Source organism: Nymphalis io, chromosome 3, assembly GCF_905147045.1.
Source record: "Nymphalis io chromosome 3, ilAglIoxx1.1, whole genome shotgun sequence".
Classification (NCBI taxonomy): Eukaryota; Metazoa; Arthropoda; class Insecta; order Lepidoptera; family Nymphalidae; genus Nymphalis; species Nymphalis io.
The window spans coordinates 11,738,956-11,753,942 of NC_065890.1; positions in this window are offsets into that span (position 1 = coordinate 11,738,956).

Consider the following 14,987-nt stretch of genomic DNA (forward strand, 5'->3'; position numbering starts at 1 on the left):
TTTAGCGGTAGAATATCTGATAAGAAGGTGGTATTCTAAAGGTCTACCCAGAAATTAGTGAATTTGTCTCTTATCTATTGTAGAACAAACTATTTAGTGCAAGTAAAGTCTCGTCTGAGATCCACTACGAAACTATTTGTAAGAGAAGTAAGACTGCAAAGTTTAAGTAATATACACATGCTATAAAACATATACTACGTCGATTTCTTGTAACTTTGTGGTTCGTCCATTAGAATAAGCTAATATCTAATAGTATCTATATAATAATAGCTAATAGTATCTATTAGCTTTATAGTATAACGTATTATTTTTTTTACACTTTATAGGCCGTTTGACCGTTGACTTGCCTGAAGGTAAGCATCAACACGGTCTAAAATATAGCACGCTTACCTAGAAGAAACCTGTTCACTCTGGATACGAAGACACCAACATATTATCAAGACATTATTAACAAGACGATTAAAAGAAAAATGTTATCTGAATTTTTTTTCTTGGTAAATTTAATAAGGCAAATTCGAATATATGTCTGGGCTTGTTAGGGTTCTGAACAACATGGATAACTGACAATATAGCACGAACATTACAATTAAAAAAAAATAAAAACCTGCCAATGATGAAAGCTCTGCCTGAAGTTATGTATAATGTAGGCGTCAAGTAAAATGTCGATGATGATTACCTAATGGGTTCTCGTTTTGGTTTAATTATTTAGTATAAAAATGTCTTCTTAATAATGACATATATTTTTTATCGCTTTGACTATTTGACAGTGACTGTCAGTTTTATCCAATCGTTTTATGCTATATTATTCTGTTTTTAATATCCTAATATTAGGTCCTTACATATGAAATTAGCGTTTTGTCGTAACTTTTTAGCTGGTACATTTGAGTTTTGAAAACAGTCATTCATTTGTTTTTTCCTTATTATTTTTTTCTTTGGCATCGCTTATTACCGTACAATGGAAAACATGAAATATCGGTATATTTATGAATACGAGTTCTACCGTGGCACCAGTGCTGCAGAAATAGCTCGAAGGATTAGTGCAAAAGAAATCACGGTACGTTTTTGGTTTCAACGTTTTCGTTCTGTAAATTTCGACCTTCAGAACCAACCCCGTGGACGACTGGAGACCAAAGTGGAAAATGAAGAATTAAAGGCTATTGTGGAAGCGGATCCTTCACAAAGCACTTCAGAGATATCTGCAGGCTTCGGAGTAAGTGATAAAACTGTATTAATCCACTTGAAGCAATTAATGAATTGAGTAAATCGAACTTGCAAACACGCGTCGACTGCTGTGTTACTTTGCTCAACCAACACAATAATGAAGGGTTTTTAAATCGAATCATTACTTGTGATGAAAAGTGGATACTGTACGATAATTTGAAGCGCTCTTCGCTATGGCTGAACCCTGGAGACCCAGCCAAATCCTGCCCTAAACGAAAATTGACTCAGAAAAAGTTACTTGTCATTGTTTGGTGGACTAGCGCCGGTGTCGATCACTACAGCTTTCTAAAATCTGGCCAAACGATTACGGCAGATATCTATGGTCAGCAACTGCAAACTATGAAGGGATAACTAGCTGCTAAGCAACCTAGATTGATCAATCGCTCTAGTCCACTGCTGCTTCACGACAACGTAAGACCACACACTGCACAACAAACAACCACTATGTTAGAGGAGCTACAATTGAAGTTTCTGCGATATCAATCGTACTCCCCGGACCTTGCTCCAACAGATTACCATTTTTTCCGGAATTTGGACAACTTTTCCTTGTAAGAACAAGAAAAAATTCAACTCCAATGCGGCAGTCCAAACCACCTTCAAAGAGTTTATTGATTCTCGCCCCCATTGTTTTTTTAGTAAAGGGATCAATGAACTACCTATGAGATGGCAAAAGTGCATAGAACAACGGTGCATACTTTGATTAATTAAACATATTTTACAAAAAAAAAAGACTTTATATTCCTCCCGTACAAAACGCCAACTTTACATGTAAGGACCTTATATATTACAGATTTATAAATCAAGGTCTTAAATTTAAAGCTTTTAAAATGTTTGAAATAAATATAAAAAAATGTTAATTCAGAAATCGTACTAATAAAACATATAATTAACGTTTATAATATATGCTATCACATTTATTATTAATACATACAAATATATATATAAAAAATGGAGTTTTTTAAATGTTAAAAGTTTCGTTGTTCAATATATTATTTGTTTAAGATAGGAAATTATTTTAACGTTTTTGGGCAATTTCTATATTTAAACAAGAAATTTTAAAGTTATTAATAATCTGAAAAATATCCAGTGATGACGAAATTCGGTAAATGATGATCTATAATTAATTCAAACATAAATTTCCACTAAATATTTCACGGTCGCGCAATATGATTTCATTTTCATAAAGTTTGTGAGTTAATTAATATACCCATGTCATTCCCGCGTTTGAAGTTTTCACTCAAACGTTTCCGCTTAGTAATAAAAAAATAACCGCGAAAAAAACTGAATGTACATTTAAAAACTTTATATTGTGTACACTATTATATATAATATTTCTTTTATATGTGACGACATTTATAAGTGGTCAATGAAAACAAATTTAAATATTTTAATCCATAAATTAATTTCAATAAAAAATATAAATATTTTACCCGTATACCGAAATCATCGATTTCAAAGTTCACAAGTAATCCACTAACACAAACTTGTCACATAACTGTCAAATTACAAAGTCAGTTCCGCAAGTTTACGTAACGCGTGCTTTCGCGTTAGCGTTATTGGTACGTCTGCCGTTCCGCGCCGTACTGAACTGCAATGCGACCATCTCATCATAGGCGATCGGAGTCTGATAAGCTAATCACTATATACTATATAAAAGCGTGCGTTTTACTAGTTTCGAAAATAACGAAATTCTTATAATTTTTTTATATACCTGTAAATGAATATATGTATAAGAAGGTTTGTTTTAACTTAGTATATTTATTTTAAAACCTACGCATTGTATAGAAAGTTTAGAAATTGGTAGATAAGATTACATCAAAATTTCTACTTTCACGAAATAAAAAAAATATATTTTGACACGGATTCATATTTGAGACAGTTCCAATTATTTATTTACTTTTTCAAATAATAAAAATAGGTATAAATTGATTATAAAACTTTACAAGCTTACTTAAAGGTTTTTTAGTGTGGCGAATAAGCCGATAAAATGTTTTTTCAAAATTTCTCCTCAAGGGGAATGAAGCCTTTGGCCAGCTGTGGAATATTTATTGTTACTTATAAGAAGTTCCCAATTCAACTTATATTTTTTTGCGTACGTAAATCCACATAAGAATTTATCATAGGTATGATAGACACATTACATACGTGTCGGTTGGTTGAATGTTTGTTTATTTTATATCACGTGGTACATTTGCAGAGTCTGTTGTTACGTTTTTCGTAACGGTGATTTAGTGGTAATAGTCTTGATCGTCTAAAATTAGATTGTTTGTTATTTCATCATCGTTCTTGTAATGTTACACATTAACACATCTGTATTTAATAAGCTCACGCGAAGTTTTATAATTAATTGTTCTTATAACATACAACGAAACCATTAAAATAAATACGGAAATAGATTCAATTTTATACACATATCAATAATACACAACATCAAATGATAATTATAATTATGACATCATGAATATATTTTGGTTGCAGCGACCTATTTTAAAATTATTTATTATTGTACAGATGTATGTGCAATATTTATTCCTTTACGGACATAACTCCGGTCCGGTTGAACGGCAATCCGAACCGACACCGTAGAGTGTTCAAGCTCAGTACAAGGGTTTTATGTGCTTTCCGAGGCATGAGAGTGTGACAGAACGACCTCGTCTGGCTGCTACGCAGACATATCGAATTCTACATTAAATGGTAACTAGAAAGAAACATAATATCTTTATTATAAAATGAATTTGAAATTTTAAGTAGTCTTCACAGTGGCCAGTATTAAAAAGCGGTATTTTAATAGGTTAATAGCTATAATAATAATAATAATAATGCCTTCCAGACCGATTTCGGCCACGGCCGCCAATCTCAAGAGAGATTAGCCAACTGCGTAGGAGATATTATATTGCACAAGTGTGTGCGCAATCACAGGTGCACACTTTCTTCCCTCACTCTCCTAATCCGACGGGACGGCAATCCGACACGACCGGAAAGAGTTCAGGCGCAGGACACACTTCTAACTTCCAGACTTTGGCATGCTGCTGAGAATTTTCTGACAGAAAAACCCAATAACTTTTTATTGGCCCAACCTGGAATTGAACCCAGGACCCCCGGGTCTGCGGCCTTACACCATACCAATGGTCTAGTGGCTATATATCTATAGCTATAAGACATATACTTAAATAATTATATAATCGTGCTATTAGCCTGACATATATTTCAGCTATAGTTTGAATATCTTCTAAAACGTTAGTTTGTCAGATTAATTTATTTTGTTGTTTGTTTAATTCAAACGCTGATTAATTTCCCATTGCGTCATCGGCTGCCACTGACCAATCACAAATGACCATTCATATTAAAACCTTTTAATATTCCACCACCACCATCATCATCATCATCATGAAATTAACAAAGGAGTTAATTTGACTCAATCAGCGTTTTAGAAACTAAATGTGTATTTATTAAGACGTTTTTGTGGGGAGTTAAAGAAACTTAATAGAAGAATTGATAGAAACAAGTTATTAGTGTATGACAAATCCTCTTACACTGCGAGGCGGCTCTCATGTTCCTTGCCTGTAAAGTCCATCCAATTGAAGAACAAACATTTTGATTTTGAACTTTATGTATTGGTTTTTGCTTTTTTTTCTTGACGAGCCGTCTGGCGTGATTGGTAGATATTTGCCTTTTCACGCCGAAGGTTGTGGGTTCGATTCCCACCCAGGACAGACATTTGTGTGCATGAACATGTCCGTTTGTCCTGAGTCTGGGTTTAATTTTTTATATAAGTATGTATTTACAAAAGAAAAGTAGTATATGTAGTATATCAGTCGTCTGGTTTCCATATCACAAGCTTTGTACAAGCTTAATTTGGGATCAGATGGCCGTGTGTGAAAAATGTCCCTGGATATTAAAGATATTATTATTATTTGCTTTCGATTGGTAATTTCATCAGATCATTGCTTGTCATCATGCTTATACATATATTTTCGATTGCTAATAATGTTATTATCCTTAAGCGAAAAAAGCTTAGAGATTTGTTAATCTTCAATATATCTTAAGAGAAGGCAGCAATACATATATACATATGTATAAATTTATCATAGATAAGACACAGTATCTATTTTTAGCCGAGATGGCCCAGTGGTAAGAACGCGTGAACCTTAACCGATGGTCATGGGTTCAAACCCGGGCAAACACCACTGAATTTTCATGTGCTTAATTTGTGATTATAATTCATCTCCTGCTTTAAGGTGAAGGAAAACATCGTGAGGAAACCTGCATGTGTCTAGTTTCACTGAAATTCTGTCACATGTGCATTTCACCAACTCGCACTGGAGCAGCGTGGTGGAATAAGCTCCAAAACTTCTCTACAAGAAAGGGAGAGGTGGCCTTTAGCCCAGCAGTGGGACATTCACAGGCTGTTACGGTACGGTATGGTTCCTATTTTTCTGCATACGGTTAAATATTTATCACACAGTATTAACCCTCATCAAAGTATTCTATAAGCATTTTTAATTGTCATGTTACAGGGTTCAATTGAATGTAAAGTTATCAACAGCTTTGAATCTAGATTTTGTCGAGAAGAACTGGAAAGAAATTCAGTGGTTAATAAAATCTTTAAGTGTTAATGTCTTAGTTCTAAACGAAAAAAATATATATATATGTTATACCGTAATAAATGTTTCTACGAGTATATGATTTATAATTATTGTAAGAAATAAATCTAATTTTATTTGTTTATGATAAAAACGAAACCTGAACCAGTCTTGGCATTTATATAACTATAGTAAAAGACGTAAGTATTATTAGCAATATTACGTTATGAAGAATTTAATATATTGGTCGATAGATATAAAGAATTACATAGAGAATTTAGTCGTACATTTTTTATGAATTTATAAATATTATAATAAATAACAGGGAGATAATATTATGAAACATTAATTAATATAGTTAATGTTGCAGTCTAGTAATTCCGTATCTATACGCTTTGAAATCATAATGTCGACGCTTCAGAGAGCATCTATATTGAGCAATGCAACATACGGTTCATACAAGACAAATTGAATGAATATTATGTTTTATAAAAAGTACATCTAGCGGAAGCGACATATAAAAAAAGAAATAAATGTTACGAAACGATTAAGTTAATCAATAATTCTGACAGATAAAGTGATTTTAAGTGGAATTGAAGTGTCAATTAAAATATTATTTAAAAAAATAAAAAAGAACAAATTTCAGCAGCAATATGAGTGGGAAAAACTAGGGCTAGGGTGGGAAGGGCTTTGCATGTGCATCTAGGTTGACTTTGCAAGTGCATCTGAGTTGGTACCACCTACTCAGCGTATATTTTCTACTAAACAACGATACTTAGTATTGTTGTATTTTGGTTTGAAGGGTGAGTGACCCCGTGTAACTACAGGCACCTAGCTTCCTAGAGGGACCTAACTTCTGAATTCTGATTATATATGGCGCGTTAGCGATATAAGGGATGGTTATATTTATTTCAATGCCAAAGTCTCTACGCGGTGGTGACCACTGTCTGCCTACCTAATACAAAAAAAAATATTATAAGTCCCATTTTTATAAAAACACAACATCATATCACTCATAGCATTTCACGCCAAAATAATATACGAAAAACTTAGAATCTTAAACAAATTTTCCACGTTATCTACGTAACTATTATAAGGTGCACAGAGTAACTTTGATAAAACCATATATTTTTACGCTCCGTTCACACTTAGAATACAGAATTTCAAGACCGTACTTTGAACCCTGCAATATAAACCTGGAAAAAATATAAATTCAACAGCACATTCGTGACATACTTCACATAAATCTAGCACTGAGATTCCTTCCCTTAATTCTACAGAATTTGGGACAAAGTTTTTTTGAAATAATATTAATATAGTAAAATCTTTTTTTTAATTTTATAAAAGGTCATCATTTAGAATGTGCTTTTAGGAACAGTGTAGATAAGAGGGCATATAAATCCAAATTCCTTATATTTAATTTCATTTTACAAATGTAAATCCAGTCCAAGGTTAAATAAAATATTTTATGTAAAACTATATTATACTTTCAAGGTTTGTGTTTGATCAAAAATATAAAAGAACAAAAATGTCTTTTCATTTTTTAATTTATGCTCGTATTGCTACAGGTCATTACGGCAAAAACTAAATAATAAGTTACATTTACAATTAATTTAGGACTAAATTAGAATATTTTATTTATTTTAGGTTTTTATAAAATTTTATTTTTATAACGATGAAATGCTTTTGGCGCATACTACTTACTCTCTTGCTCTTTTCGCGACAAACCTCATCACCTAGCGCCATCTATTTAATGTCATATATACTTCAAATTTATATTTGTTTTTTAATTTAGTCGCTGTGGCGCTATTGAGACGAGACGACTACGGGAAAAAAAATGCCAGCGGTTTGTATTAATTCATATCATAATAAAAAGAACAAGACCATATATTCTTCAGTCATAATTTGGAAATTTGTGCAATCGGTCGTTGTATATAGAAAGAGCATAAAAATGAAATCACGCATCAATGGCATGTAATGGACGTGCGGGTGAATTTTGACATTTTGCTGGATCTAGGCGCGCTTTTTAGTTGAGATTATGATTTTTTTTTTGATCGTGATTTTTGTTTAATAAGTACAAAAAATAATAAGAATATTAAAGATTAAAGAAAAATATATATTTATTTGGGTTTTTGTGTACAACCGTCGAAGATAATAAATAAATAAAGATTTATATAATTTACGTGAATACGAGTACCAAAAATTATGGCTGAATTGGTATTATAGTTTTTTATGATAAAGTTTTTAACATTTACATTTAAAATGGAAAAAACAACCTTACTTATAATGAACAAACGAAACAATGAATAGTGTTTTATACATATACGAATTAACCGAGTATTATCTCTTACGAAATTAAAGTCTATAAAGATCAAGATACAGCTAAAGCGATCATGGCTCGGCATAATTATCTGATTTTTCAATTTCCCGCCGAGTGGAAAAGATTTGTGATAAGCATAATAAAGTTTCCGAACCGTTCTGTTTAATGGAAGTGATTTGAGTGGCCATAATACGGATTTTTCATTGCTGTCATTTGCCTCTCCTTCGTTTGTGGTAATTTAATCGTTTTTCCCAATTTCATAGCCTATTAAGTTTCAGTGTTTTTACCAATATTAGCCCCTTTAGCATTTTGTCAGATTATAATTTATTATCAGATGCTATATTTGAAAAGAAGAGATTTATTATTTAATTTCAAATTTGGATCTAGTTTAAGATTTATGTAAGGTGGGTGTATCTTGCATTGATCTTGTACGTATATTGTGTACTTTCACTGGTGGTAGAGCTTTGTGCAAGCTCGTCTGGGTAGGTACCACCCACTCATCAGATATTCTACCGCAAAATAGCAGTACCTGGTATTGTTGTGTTCCAGTTTGAAGGGTGAGTGAGCCAGTGTAATTACAGGCACAAGGGACAAAACATCTTAGTTCCCAAGGTGGCGCATTGGTGATATAAGCGATGGTTAACATTTCTTGCAATGCCAATGTCTGAGGGCATTGGTGACCACTTACCATCAGGTGGCCCATATGCTCGTCCACCTTCCTATTCTATATAAAAAAAACAGCGTCAGCGCACAGACATTATTTATGAAGACGTTTTATATATTCTGGGCACGTCTGCGCTCGCTCGTGCGATAATGCAACTATTCGACATACGACAAAGATATAGTTATAGAACAATATCTAATCTATGAAATTTCAAAAATGTGTGGCATAATGTCATCCCATACATGCAGGTAACCTCACAATAATTTCATTTAACACCGAAATTAATTTAAACTCAAGTGTTTGTGCATTTAAGCGAGGCCAATATTGCCAATATTTAATTGGCTTAGTAAATTGGCTCGGCTATTGGCCCCGCGTAAATGCACTATTAAGTACAAGAATACCTTTTATTAATGTAGTATATGTATTTATTGCTATGACCAACGTCTGAATTATTTGATAATTGGCCTAATAATGACCAACGGCTTTGCTTATAAACGTTGCCTAGTGGGTGTTTAGTTAAACACTGATTTATCTTTTTCTACCATTATTGAATTAGCATTCTTAAGAAAAAGAGACGAAAGAGATTTAATATTCTTATTTTGGTTTTTTATAAGTTTGGTTTTTTAATACGACTAAGATAAAAGACTATTTTTCATTTAAGCTTCAATAAAAGGCGATTAAATAATAATAAATATATTTATATTACGTTTCTATCCTATTAATAAGAACAACATTAATTACCTTATGGCTTAAGGTGGGTCACGCCAGTGGGTCGCGTGTAATCACATGGCAATTTATACATGGAACTTTATAATATATAACATTATATTTATGTAATCAAATGTAAATCTATTAAGTAAAGAAAAGCCCCTCTCTCCTCTTGAGAAGATTTGAGCTTAATTCCAATGAACTTCTTCAATTTGGACTAGCAGTTACATATGTGGAAGATATTCAGTCGAAATATTCAGGTTTCCTCACGATGCTTTCTATCGCTGTTTTGCACGAAATCAATTATATACCCTAATTAACATGTGCTTAACACGAAAACTCTTGCTACTCGCGCAAGTTTGAACCCGCTATTTTAAGTTGAAATTCACGTGTTTTAACCATTGAATATATATATACATATCCGACGTGTTTTTTCTTTAAATTTGTTATGTATAGTTTGTTTTGTTTTTAGTTTTAGTTCTAATATTTATTAATAAATATCTATATTTGTAAGTCATACACATATTATTGGTATGTTTATAGATTAAAATAAGTTTTGACTGTAATATAAACAGAACACAATTGTTCCTCTAAACAAATTAACATTGCATTCAAAATGCACTTAGATTTGAATTAATTAACCATTCCGCTCGCCACAATTGTTTGCGTTTCTTAGCCGGGATCAAGGATTTAGCAATACAAAAACTGAACATGAATATTTAGGTGCGGCATTATAAAGAGCCTTACTGTATAACATTACGGTTTGTGCCTTTGTACATAATACTCTATAACTCGATTCCTTATGAATATATTTTTTGACATTATTAAAGTATAAGAAAATTCCTTTGTAACTGATATTATAAACGCGAATTTGAGTTTGTTTGTTTGTTACACTTTCACGCTTTAAGTACTCAACCGATCATCATGAAATTTTGTATACAAATGTTTTCAGGGGTACAAAGGAGGACATAGGGTACCTACCCCTCACACGCGGTAACTAAAAAATATAAAAGCAACAACATAATCATATATAATAAACACTATAACGTAGTAAATTTTTTCATACAATAAACCAACGATTAAATATTAAACACTAATACTAAATATATCTAACAACTTATTTCCAAAACGTGCAATCCGACATCGGTTGGTTTACGAATTTTGACCTTAATAATTATTTCTTAAGATACGAGGAGTATGTTAATTTTATGTTGTTATAATATAATATGCGTGTCATGTCATAGCCTTGAAACATATTTAATTGATTTGTAGGAATTGAAATCTTTATTATTATTTAATGAAATTCGATTTTTTTTTTATAATAAGAGAGAAAAAGAGATAAGATGATAATAGCTGTTAACCCTCAGTGTAAAAAGTCGTGTATTTAGAGGTAAAGCCTTTGCAATCATCACATATTTTACCGAATATTATCAATACTTAGTATTATTGTTCCAAATGGAAGTGCTTAGCCAGTGTATCACCTTAATTCTCATGGTTAATAATTCTTACAGTGCCAATGTCTACGGGCGATGATGACCACTTACCATCAGGTGGCTAATGTGTCCGCCCCCTTTCCTGTTTTTTAAAAAAAGTAATCGAGTGGGTTAGCTATGAAATATTCGTCACGTGTCGAAATCTATTGTGTAGGTACATAAAATGGACATTGTTTCGGAATTTGGCGCAGTTGTTTAGAAATTGTTGGCACTCACACTTTATGGTTAGCTATTTTATACTATTTTATTAAAAACTGAATGTGATTCGAGATTTGACATTTCAAAATGCAATTTCATAATGCTTTAACAACATAACATTACATTGATTAAATGTATAAGAGAGAAGATATTGCATAGGTAGCGATTTTATTGTAAATTGATCCATATGAGCCGATCTGTTATATTGTGGAAACTAGTTACCGATCGCGGCTTCACGTTTTGTGAGAGGGGGGGGCAAGTGTCAGGTACCCTATTTTCTATTCTGTACCCCTCAATGTGCATGCAAAAATTCACGTTGATCCGATTATTTTTTTTACTTTTACTTAGTAATGGACGCACTGCTTAGAGCTTCAAATAATAATGCTTGTACAATTATTAAATGGTTATAAATTTTAAATAAATCAATAAATAGTAAGTTTAAAGATAATGATAATTAAAGGCCAAAAATATGGGAGAACAAAGATACGATTGTAGGCCTTATTTCTTGCTCTCGAGATGTTAGCGAACTGACGTCATTATGACGTCAAACCGACGAAATAGTACGCGTTTAGTTGGCTCGCTGTAGCTGGCGCGTAGCATGCTTGGCCCTGCTTGGCCGGTCAGTTTCCAGGCCGCAACACGCATCCGTTTTAGTGTACAATCCTGCGGTAAATTTTATCGTTATTTTAAAAGATAAAATTAAATTAAATTAATCGAATATACTGAGAACAAATTAAAACGGATAAAGTTAGAGCTTTCCCACTGACACTGCTGGTTAAATACCATTTCTAACGCTATGGAGAAGATTTGGAGTTTATTCTACTACGAAATAGATATAAAATGCATGTATAATAAATATAAAGCAAAATTTTATGTGAATCATGCAAGTTTACTCACTTTGTTTTATTTATCTGTTGTGCAAGAGATAAATTAATAATACAAATTCAGCACTTAAAAATCTAGCGTTACTTACTTTGGCTTCAAGATGTATTTCGACAACAAGTTGCAGGGCACATTATAACATCGTAATAAAACGAATGTGAACGATTTTTCCAAAGTAGCGATTCATATTTGATCACATTTGATTTGTATAGATTTTTTATAATCAGATAATTTGATTAAAACTTCGTCAAATTTAGAGTTTTTTAGTATATATGTATACACATGCATGTGATTTATGTGATTATTTATTAATTTTCATACTTCAAGGAAGATTCTGTGTAAAATAATGTTTTAATACGTGATCGAATCAAATTTTGTAAATAGCCTTCAAGTTTTTGTAAAAAGCCTTTTTATAGAGTTCAATAAAAAGCATTTCGTTTTCCAGTTAATGTGATGGCATTATAAAACCGAGCTTTTAAAGGTGCGAGCTTAATGGTGAAATTGGATTTGCTCCTCGTTAAAGTTGCACTACTTAACATATAAAATTTCTTTAATATAGAATATATTTACTTACAGGTTTAACTCAATCTTATTTAAAATAAAAAAGGTACATTTATTTAACTAATTATTATGTTAATAAATACTAAAATATGAACATTTTTCGTCCGATTTTTTTTCCATTTTCATGTAAAAATTACAATTAATTATTTATACAAATATATAATAAATTAGATAAATGGTTAGCCCTATTTCATAGCGTTTCCTTTATAAGCATTATCTCAGAAAGTAATATTATTTAACTGTTAGAGAAGTTGGAGACGACGTTTAAGAAACGAAGGAACAGACATACTGATAATGAATCACCTATTATCTTTGGTGTTGTAACGTATTTGATAGCCCGCATTTACTTGGTTTAAGTTATTATATAATTCCTATTATATACTTAGAGCCAACAGGACCAATAACTTTTCATTTTATATTATTATTTATATTTTATTAAAAAGCCGACATGGCCCAGTGGTAAGAACGCGTGAATCTTAATTGAATTGATGAAATGAAATTAATGAAATTCTGCCCGCATGTGTATTCCACCAACCCGCACTGGAGCAGCGTGGTGGAATAAGCTCGAAACCTTCTTCACAAAAAGGGAGAGGAAGCCTTTAGCCCAGCAGTGAAACATTCACAGGCTGTTACGAATTATTATTTATATGCCACACGTGTTATAATCGTGTTGCAAAGGAAAGCCTATACCTATTAGACATTTTTTTCAGTCTTATCTTTTGTATTTTGTTTTAGAATTTTCTTTGTATTATGTTAAACATTTTATGACATTCGACTTCGAACTGCCTCGAAAAACTATGAAGCTTTAATTAAAAACATTTTTGATAACAAATATTTTAGGTGGTTTTTACTATTTATTAGGTAACTATTTATCATCTATTAAACAGTTCTGCCTTGTCTGCCTGCCAAGAATCTTACAAGTTTCAATAAAAGATACAGTTCGATCGTTCGAGGCATTTTCTCGAGATCTCATTTTGCGTCGACTTAAACAGCTTTCCTATTTCGATTCCAATCTTTGATCAGTAAACCAATACTAGGCATGTGTACAAACAAAACTCAACGCCACGATAAACTTTCTAGACAGCGATTGATTAGTATATGGATTATAAATAACTTTGAATCAAACTATTTCTTACATCAATGTAATTATATTAAATTTAGTTCTCGTTCACAGCAGCCAACATTTTGTTAAAATTAAATACTCAAAGAAGCCGAGATGGCCCGATGGTTAGAACGTGTGAATCTTAACCGATGGTCATGGGTTCAAGCCCGGGTAAGCACCACTGAATTTTCATGTGCTTAATTTGTGTTCATATTTCATCTCGTGATTTACGGTGAAAAAAAACATCGTGAGGAAACCTGCATGTGTCTAATTTCATAGAAATTCTACCACATGTGTATTCCACCAACCCGCATTAGAGCAGCGTGGTGAATAAGTTCCAAACCTTCTCCTCAAAAGAGAGCCTGAGCCCAGCAGTGGGACATTAACAGGCTGTTACTGTTACTATACTGTACTCAAATAATTTGATTTTGTGTTGTTTAATTATTGATATTGAAAACATAATACAAAAAGAAGTAAGAAGATGCAACACGTATCGGACAAGTTTTTAGTATATACTATTATTTTATAAGTAACTGCGCTTCGCAGTTTTATCCGCTTTAAATTTAGACTATTGTCGTGACAAGCGTGAATTTCATATTCTTTTAAATAAATACAGCAATATATTTTATACGCTTAACATTAATTGTTCTTATATATAACAAAGTCAGTATATAAATAATACTTGCTAGTTTAACGTAACGACGTTGTTAGTAACTTTTCTTGTAGGTATTTGTAATTCGACTGATAATTCAATTTGGTATCAAGATATATTTTTTACAGTAAAGGTAGGTGGACGAGCATATGGACCTGATGGTAAGTGGTTACCAACACCCATACACATTGGCATCATATGAAATGTTAACCATCGCTTACATCGCCAAAGTGCCACCAACCTTGGAAACTAAGATGTTGTGTCCCTCGTGCCTGTAATTACACTGGCTCACTCACCCTTTAAACCGGTAAAAAACAATATCAAGTACAGCTGTTTTGCAGTAAAATATCTAATGAGTGGGTGGTACCTACACAGACGAGCTTGCACAAAGCCTACCACCACGTAAAGATAATCTGATGTGACTCTAAGTGAGAAACTCTTCTATAGCAATAAGGTTGATTTTGAAGTAATTATAGTTTAAAGAGTCCCATTCATTTTATTATTACATTGTAAGCTGTACTGTGACAAATAACAAGCACCACATTTGTTATTTGTTAGTTAAATAGTAATCATCATAAAGTCTACCAAAGATAAATATTTAAA